Below are 8,308 nucleotides of genomic sequence, written 5' to 3'. Positions count from 1 at the left end.
TGAAGAGTAGACAATCCACAATGGAAATAACTTTCATAAATATATATTTTAAAGTATCGTGCAACATTGAAATTCATGGAGAAAATAAAGAGAAAATCAATATGTTTCTCTTGGATCAGCTTGTAGGAAAAAGAGAATGTGACAGAGTCTGGGTAATGAAAAGTAGAGAGATATGCTTTTACACTAGAATTTCTGGGAAAAGAAGAATGATTGCCTATTGAAATATTTGTATTTCTTCAGTACACATTGGCTAAGCATAGACATGTGCAATAGAGCCCTTGAGCCAGGGTAGGCAGCACACATCTGTAATCCAGAACTCCAAAGGTCAAAGCAGGAGGATTGGGAGTTCAAGGTCAGCTTTGACCACATAGAGAGTTTGAGGTTAACCTGGGCAATTTAAAACACACTCCTTAATCAAAAAAGAAACAAAACCAGGCCATATATCTAAAACCATAATAGGTAATTTCCAGACAAATTCAAGACTTAAATATTATTACAAAGAACTTAGAGAAATCTTTTTTTTTTCTGTAGTCCTGGGGATACAAAGAGTGGGTTGAAGTACATTCTGGCTTACAATGTACAGATTTACAATATTGTTTTTTAATTCTCTTATCAATCTCTTCTGCATCTTTCAAATAATTTATCTCTATTTACTAGAGATAAATACAGGTAGGAAGGCTCAAAGCAAATTGAGAGCCATATGGTTAAGGATGAAGATGTCCTATGATAACCTGGTTAGAGAACATTAGAAGGCCAATCGTGGTGGCACACCCTTGAAATCTGAACACTTCGGGATGCTGAAACAGGAGGAGCTAAAAATCAACAGATAACCTGGGCTACAGAGTGATACAGCAAGACCCTGTCATCAACATAAAAGAAGAGGACAGTAAGATGGGCTATGAGGAAAGGAAGATGAAGAGGAGGAGGAGGAAGAATTAGAGAAGGGATAGTTTAAGATATTATTAGTAGAAATATAGACCGGTATGTTTTTTAAAGTAATTTTGATCATTTATAATTCTAAAAGATTGTTAAAATGTTATTTCCTTTTGTTTTGGTTGAGGTCATAGCATGATAAACACTGTCCCTAGCTAAGTTAAGTATAAACTGACTGTTGAAGTGATATTGGCTAGAGAAATAGAGTTAAAAAAAAAAAGAGGCAGAGAACAAAGCCAATGACAGAACTGCAACCATCCATGTCATTCCACACTCACTGTAATAAAAAAGTAAAAGAGAGTCACCCATATTTTTAAGTACATGTATCCATCCACTCAAGAACTACAGCCATAATTGATGAGCCAAATGGCCTCACTTGATGGGCAAGGGAGAGTGACAACATGTGTGATGGTTCTAACACTGTACACAGTACTGTCTGGGTGAGCAGATTACAGTCATATGTACAGCAGTGACCCACATTCAATACCTTACTCCAAAAAATAAACTTGGTCAAAGGTCCAAATATTTACAGCTGTTTATCAGAGTGGCTAGGAGTACAGTGTAAAATGAAAAAGCTGTTCGATATCATAGAGTTGAATAAATAAATGATGTCATAGCATCCGAAGAAGTAACACAGGCACTTAAAACAATGGTGTAGACTATCTACGGGCATAAACAGGTACCCTCTGGATGGAGTGAGTCAGACACCAGACAGCAGGCCTGAAGATACAGCTTAGTGGTAGAGTGCTTGGCCAACCACACAATGCACTCGATTCCATTCCCAGCAATTACAATAAAAAGTCATGTATTACTATATTTTAAGAGAAAGTAGGGACTTACTGAAGAAAACAACATTGGGAAAAGTCTGCCTGAGTTTACTGAACTGTGGGTGAATTGGCCGAGACTAGGAAGTCTAAGGAAGATGGAAGAGTCAATTTGCATAAATATATGTATGTTAAAAGTGTGGGAGGAGGCATATCAACAATTTAATAATAATTTTTACCTATTTCAGACTACAAAATAATGCTCATCTGCATTTTGCTTCTGCAATGAACTTGAATTAATTCTATAATTAATAGAGAGACACAGTTTCTCTTTGCCTTCACAGTTGCAAGAATGGTGAGAGAAACACATTCTGGGATTAATCTTATAATTGTTGTGTGTTAGCAGCACCCTAAATAACAGTGAAATCCAGTTAGATATATTCCACTTCGGCATTACATTCAAGCTTTGTTGGAAAACTGGTATCATTAAATGCCATTAATCATTAATATTCATTGAGTTGCAACAAAACTGGTTTGCTGGCAGGCAGGAAGCCAGGCATTCAAAGCAGAATAAGAAACATGGCCTCATTACTCTCCTTTGACATTAAGTTGCTGTTAAGAGCATCCCACACAGTTTAATACCCACAGTGATGGAAAGAGTCTTACCCTGAAATTTTGTATCTGCCATGAAGCAGGGACACGCTATTGAAATCCAGTTCAAGTCAACTGGCATGTTTTTATCTCTTGTTCCTTCATTTGTTTGTTTGTTTGCTTCCTACAGTTTGGTTTGCTTGTTTTGTTCTAAATAAGATACTTTAGTCCTCTGCCTGAGATGTCAAACCTAACCTGCAAGATGACACTTGTGTGAGATACGTATTCATAAATCTCCCAAGGCTTGTCAGCCCATCTGTAGGAGTTTAAGTGTTTGTTCAGAATGCTAAGCCCGTGGGTTTCCATGTGAGTCTGAGGAATGTCACAGAGGTGACAGAGTCAGGAAGTATGGAGAAAGAAAAATAAAATCACAGTGGCTCCAGTCTGCACCCAGGGCATCTTATCCAATGATTGACTTTCTTATCCTCTCGTCTGGCAAGCAGACTGGAATTAGTCCTGGAGCAGCAGCTTCACCAGTTACAGACACAAGCAACCACCAGAGAATCACAATAGATAGGGGCAAGAGAAACCAGACAGCATCTTACCTGAGTACTTCATTTGCAGCTGAAGCAGCTGACATCTAAAGAAGTTATGCTGTCTCTCAGGGGGGAACAGACAAAACAAAGCCTGATTCTATTTGTCTTTAGCCAGGGAAACATAAGTTACATAAGTTACTATCTTTTCTTTTCTTTCTCTCTCTCTCTCTCTCTCCCTCTCTCTCTCTCTGCTCTCTCTCTCTCTCTCCTCCCTCTCTCTCTCTTTCTCTCTCTCTCTCTCTCTCTCTCTCTCTCTCTCTCTCTCTCTCTCTCTCTCTCTCTCTCTCTCTCTCTCTCTGTCTTTTCGAGACAGGGTTTCTCTGTGTAGCCCTGGCTGTCAGGGAACTCACTCTGTAGATCAGGCTGGCCTCAAACTCAGAAATCTGCCTGCCTCTGTCTCCCAAGTGCTGGGATTAAAGGCATGCACCACCACTGCCTGTTACTAGCTTTTCTTAACCTGGATAAATTTCAAGTGTAGAATCTGACTCGGTGTCTATTGCCACATAACCAATTAGTACTAATTTGAATGCAAGACAACTCTCACTTAGTAAGTCATAGCTTTAGGTCAGTATCTCGAAGAATAGCAAGGAGAGACTCAACTCAAGTTCTCTTCACATTTAAATCAAGGTCTCAGCCTAGCCAGGGAACTCCCCTCTGGACCTTGAGGCCTTTCCCAACCTCAGGTCATTGTGGCAAGATTGCATTTCTTACAGGTTTAGGTCTTCAATCTCCATTCCTTGCTGGCTATGAAACAAAAGATGTACTCACCATCCAGAGGTTACCCCTTCTTCTTGCCATATGGCCCTCTAGTGTTCAAAGTTGAGAAGAATTTGAGATCAGAGTAGCTGCCTAGCCCCAATTTCCAGGACAGAGGGAGTGGGAGGAAGAGAGGGAAGAGGATGAAAAATGTTCAGCAGGCCCAGTCTTATCCTCCAAGTTTCCCAGATTGTTCTAAAAAAAAAAAAAAAAAAACCACTCTTTATTAAATCTCTCATATTTAGCTCAAACCAGCCTGGAATAACCACCCTTTTTAAGCAAACTGTCATCTAACACAATCTCCCAATCATCAAGTTTGAGGATTACTCTGAACTCAAGGCCTAGACCACCTTAGAATTTTGACTCTCTTAGAACCCAAGCAGTCTGGAAGTTACCATGCACTGGCCCGGCTGTGCACTCAGCGCAGGTGAAAATAGAAGGGCTTGTCACCACCCAGCATATTTCTGAAGACGTTGCTTATGAAGACTAGGAATATGCAGACCAATGTCCACAAAAGCACTTGCTCGCTCACCAAATTTTAAATGCACAAAAATATTGTAGAGTCTATAAAGAGAGTTCTGTGTAAGGGGAAGCTGCCAACACCGAATGACAGGGGGTTACTGAGGGAAATGGGGATGCATCCGGGTTTCTGGTTTGAGATTATCTATATCAAGTACTCAGAGTTCTTTTCTTCTCATGAAAGAGTTATGTTGTGAGTCTCCTGTCATCACGAAGATGAAAGGAACTGCAAATGACGGCTTTGCCAACAGTAAGGACAATTCTCCGTCTACAACGATCTTAAGCTTCCTCTTTTGAACTAATGCACTTTGCATGCATTACATAGACCAAAAAAAAAAAAAAATGCTGAGAGATGCTGCCAGTTGTCCTGTCTGCCATTTCTATGGTTACAGCTCAATTTCATACTCTGTACCTTCTCACTAGTCTACATATTAGCCACTCACTATGTCTAAGCCTCTGTCTTCCCTCTTCTATTCACGTAGCACACACAGCAAGATTAATGCCTGTTGGCGGCTGCTAGGGACAGCCCAAGCTTATGAAGCTACCCCCACACACCCTTTCTTCTTGCAGTTGCCTCTAAAAAGGGTTAAACCTATGCTCTGTCTCCAATAGCCAATAGCTCCTTCTTTCTTCCACTTTTACTGCACTAGAGTCTGTTTTGCTTTGTTCTGTGTACACACTAGGTAGTAAATCTATTGAAGGCGGGGATGTTGTTTTCCTTGGGAGGATGTAGTCCATTCGCTGTGCTTTCTGAACAGCAGGTACTCTCAGATCTTGCTAAGTGCCAGATGGGTTTTTTGGTCTTACGTTTGATATGTAAACCAATAGACTATTGACTTATCCTCTATTTGAAGTAAAAGAATACCAGTTCTGAAACTCACTCACAGAAAACATTTTATGATAAATTGACCCACTGAAAAGACATCTATCTATATAGCTGACTACTTACTCATCTCTTTGGTAGTAAATTAATGCTTAAGGATATGAGGCGCAGCAATAAGTTATACATACACACACACATATACACACATATACGTATGTAAATTAGTGGAGGCACTGTAGAATATAGCATATGGGGAACTCATTGCAGCGGGAACATTGTTTTCTTTAAAGATATATTTTGAATTATGCACATGTGTGTCTGTGAACATGAGTGTAAGTGCCAGCAGAGTCCAGAAGATGAAGTTGGATCCCATGGGGTTGTAGTTCCAGTTAATTGTGAGCTTCCAGGCATGTCAGGCATGTGTGCTGGGAATGTAACTCAGGTCCCTTGGAAGAGCAATATGTGGACTAAACTGCTGAGCCACCTTTCTGGCACCAAACTTCGATGAGCTAAATAGTAAGAGATCATCATACTTTCCAGATTTCTGGACAATGAAAACCATAAATATCCACCAGAGGTATCTGCCTTCCTCAAGAATCTTCCCTGATACATTTGTAGTCTGTTAAAACAAGACACATTTTACCCTGACTCTGAAGAATTTCCACGATTTGGCCCTACCTTACAAGTCTAACCAATTCTTCCTCTCAGCATAGGCTCTAGATTAGAGTCAGAAGGGCCATCTTATCTTCAGGTTGGCCTGCTCGTCTTGGGGAAGGATCTCTTTAACTTACAAAGATATCTTACTCTTACCAAGCTCATCCAGTCTATCATCACCATAGTATTCTCAAATCTCAGCTCCTTCTACGTCGGCCTGATGCATTTCCACTTAAACAGCATCCTGCCTAGATAATAACACCCTTGACATACATTGTGTTTCTCTCAGAACGGTGGGTTTTCCCAATGCTTCTTCAATTTCCAATTTCCAATTATACCTCCTCCTCCTCTACACACACACACACACTCACACCACACTTCATTCTTCATGGGTGCCTAGCTTCATTTTCAGGGTGCAACAATATAACATGTCCAATTCCCAGGACTAGGAAAAAATTGCTTATAATTTAACCATTTTTTCTTTCTCTTTCTTCTTTCTTTTTTTCTTTCTTTTCTCTTTCCTTTCTTTCTTCCTTCCTTCCTCCCTCCCTCCCTTCCTTCCTTCCTTCCTTCCTTCCTTCCTTCCTTCCTTCCTTCTCTTTTTATTCTTCTCTAGAGACAAGGCTTCTCTTTGTAGCCATGGTTGTTTTAGAACTCTCTGTAGACCAGTCTAGCCCCAAACTCAGAGATCTGCTTGCCTCTGCGTCTTGAGTGCTGGGACTAAAGGTGTGTACCACCATGCTTGACACACCATATATTTTCAATCTTAATTTTTTCTGCTTTCGTTACGAAAATATTTTTCATAATGTAGATTTTATCTTTAGTTTCTCCTTTTCTACTGAAGATGACTGGTATTTATGTACTGGATTGTTTTCACCGTGAGTTCCTGGTTTTCATTGTTCTAACTTTCTATAAATGTTGATGATTATCTATTTCTCCTTGTTATTAATTTCATCACCAATGACTCTGGTTCTAACCCTGTACATTTAGTCTGTGGTTATGTGATTCTGGCTCTCAATGTGTTCTGTTAGGTTTGTGGATTTCTTTTGTCTCCTACTCTTTCCTATCAGGGTGTAATTATAAAACCACCAGGCTCACTTTTTCACTAAGTAGTTCCATGACATTAAGTAAACATTCATGGAAGAGTTGAGATGCTTCCTGCACTCCCCCTGCTCTGTCACTGCAACAATGGCTGTGTCTCTCTGATGTGACAGCCTCCACCAGGTCTAAACTCTAAGAGAGCCCAGATCTCACCTGACTCGGTTAATGCAATTCTCCCTCCCACTCATGCCCAACCCTGTCTCCCTTTAGGGAATAGTTCCCTGCTAATCATTGTGATTCGGCAGTTTCGTAAGTTAACCACTCATATCTAAGTAAGAAGTTTCCCCATGAGATGTTCTACTGCTAAAACCTTTATGTTTGCTGTCACTTTTGCTAGGGCCAGCTGATGCACTTAGATTTGCTTCTAAATGGTCAAGGTCTCTCTCTCTCTCTCTCTCTCTCTCTCTCTCTCTCTCTCTCTCTCTCTCTCTCTCTCTCTCTTTCTCTCCCCGCCCCTATCCCTCTCCCGTGATGCATGTGTGAGTGTATATGTGCCTCTCTCTCCCTCCCTCTCTCCTTCCTTCTTTCTCTCTCTCTCCCTCTGTCCTTCTGTGTGTGTGTGTGTATGTGTGAGCATGTGCATATGCAAGCCAGAGGGCATTGTTGGGTGTCTTCCTCAACTGATCTCTAACGAGACAGAATTTGTTATTGAACCCAGTGTTCACAGATTGGCTAGATCTGCTGGCCAGCAAGCTCCAGGGATCTGCCTGTCTTTGCCTTCCCATGCCCCTTCATGATGCTCACAACCACACCTGGCTTTTTAACATGTGTGCTGGGGAATCAAACACTTGAGTTCATGACTGCACAGCAGGCAGAGTGAGCCTTCTCCCCAGGACCAAGGTGACAGCTTCTGTTGCTCACGATGGTTGTGATTGGTTGAAATAGATTCTGCTTCTTTGTTTATTTATGGCGATAGTTTTCTTCCTGTTTGATTTTTTACTTTTTTTCATTTTGCAAAGTATGTAATACTTTCTCATCCTATTATTATGTCCATAAATTTATCCTAAAATGATAATATACATTGACCTCTCCTTTATTTGGTTTCTAAGCTGGTCATGCATTGACCATTTCAGTAAGAATATTATCCGTTCCTTGGGCAGTGGGCAAAGAGACACCTTGTTGGTGGTGGTGTTCTTAGATCAAGCAGATGGCAGTCCCGTGTTCATCCTAGCTTGATGCCTGGCTTGGTGGCCAAAGTTGTTTTATGACTAGGACTCATAAAAATCAAATCCATGTAGCACAGCACTAGAGGAAGAAGACAGAGACCTGTGTTCAGCCATACAATATGGTGTGGGCAGGAAAAGATGCCCACAGACCTCCCCTCTGCCCCATGGCATGAGTAGGCCATAGACATACAGAGCCCCGTTTGTTACCTGGAACCATCATGAGGTCCCAGCTTGCAGGCCATGTCTGGAACCATGGCTATGAAGCAGAAGGGGTAAGCATCAGTGTCTGTGGCTCATATTACCACTAGAGATCTTGGTAACATGCCTGGTTGAGGCCAACAGGGACCAGGTAGATATCCAGGGACTGTACAGAACAGGCCCTGACCCTCACTGGCCATGGAGCTC

General features: G+C 41.2%; 1 pseudogene; it reads left to right on the top strand.

The window, feature by feature from the left end:
- Positions 1 to 7,826: 7,826 nt before the first annotated feature.
- LOC117721165 (small nucleolar RNA SNORA48) lies at positions 7,827 to 7,958 on the top strand (annotated as a pseudogene).
- Positions 7,959 to 8,308: the final 350 nt, after the last annotated feature.

The sequence above is a fragment of the Arvicanthis niloticus genome, chromosome 15, assembly GCF_011762505.2.
Source record: "Arvicanthis niloticus isolate mArvNil1 chromosome 15, mArvNil1.pat.X, whole genome shotgun sequence".
Taxonomy (NCBI): domain Eukaryota; kingdom Metazoa; phylum Chordata; class Mammalia; order Rodentia; family Muridae; genus Arvicanthis; species Arvicanthis niloticus.
Note: the sequence above shows the minus strand (reverse complement) of the source record. Positions and strands in the feature narration are given on the sequence as shown.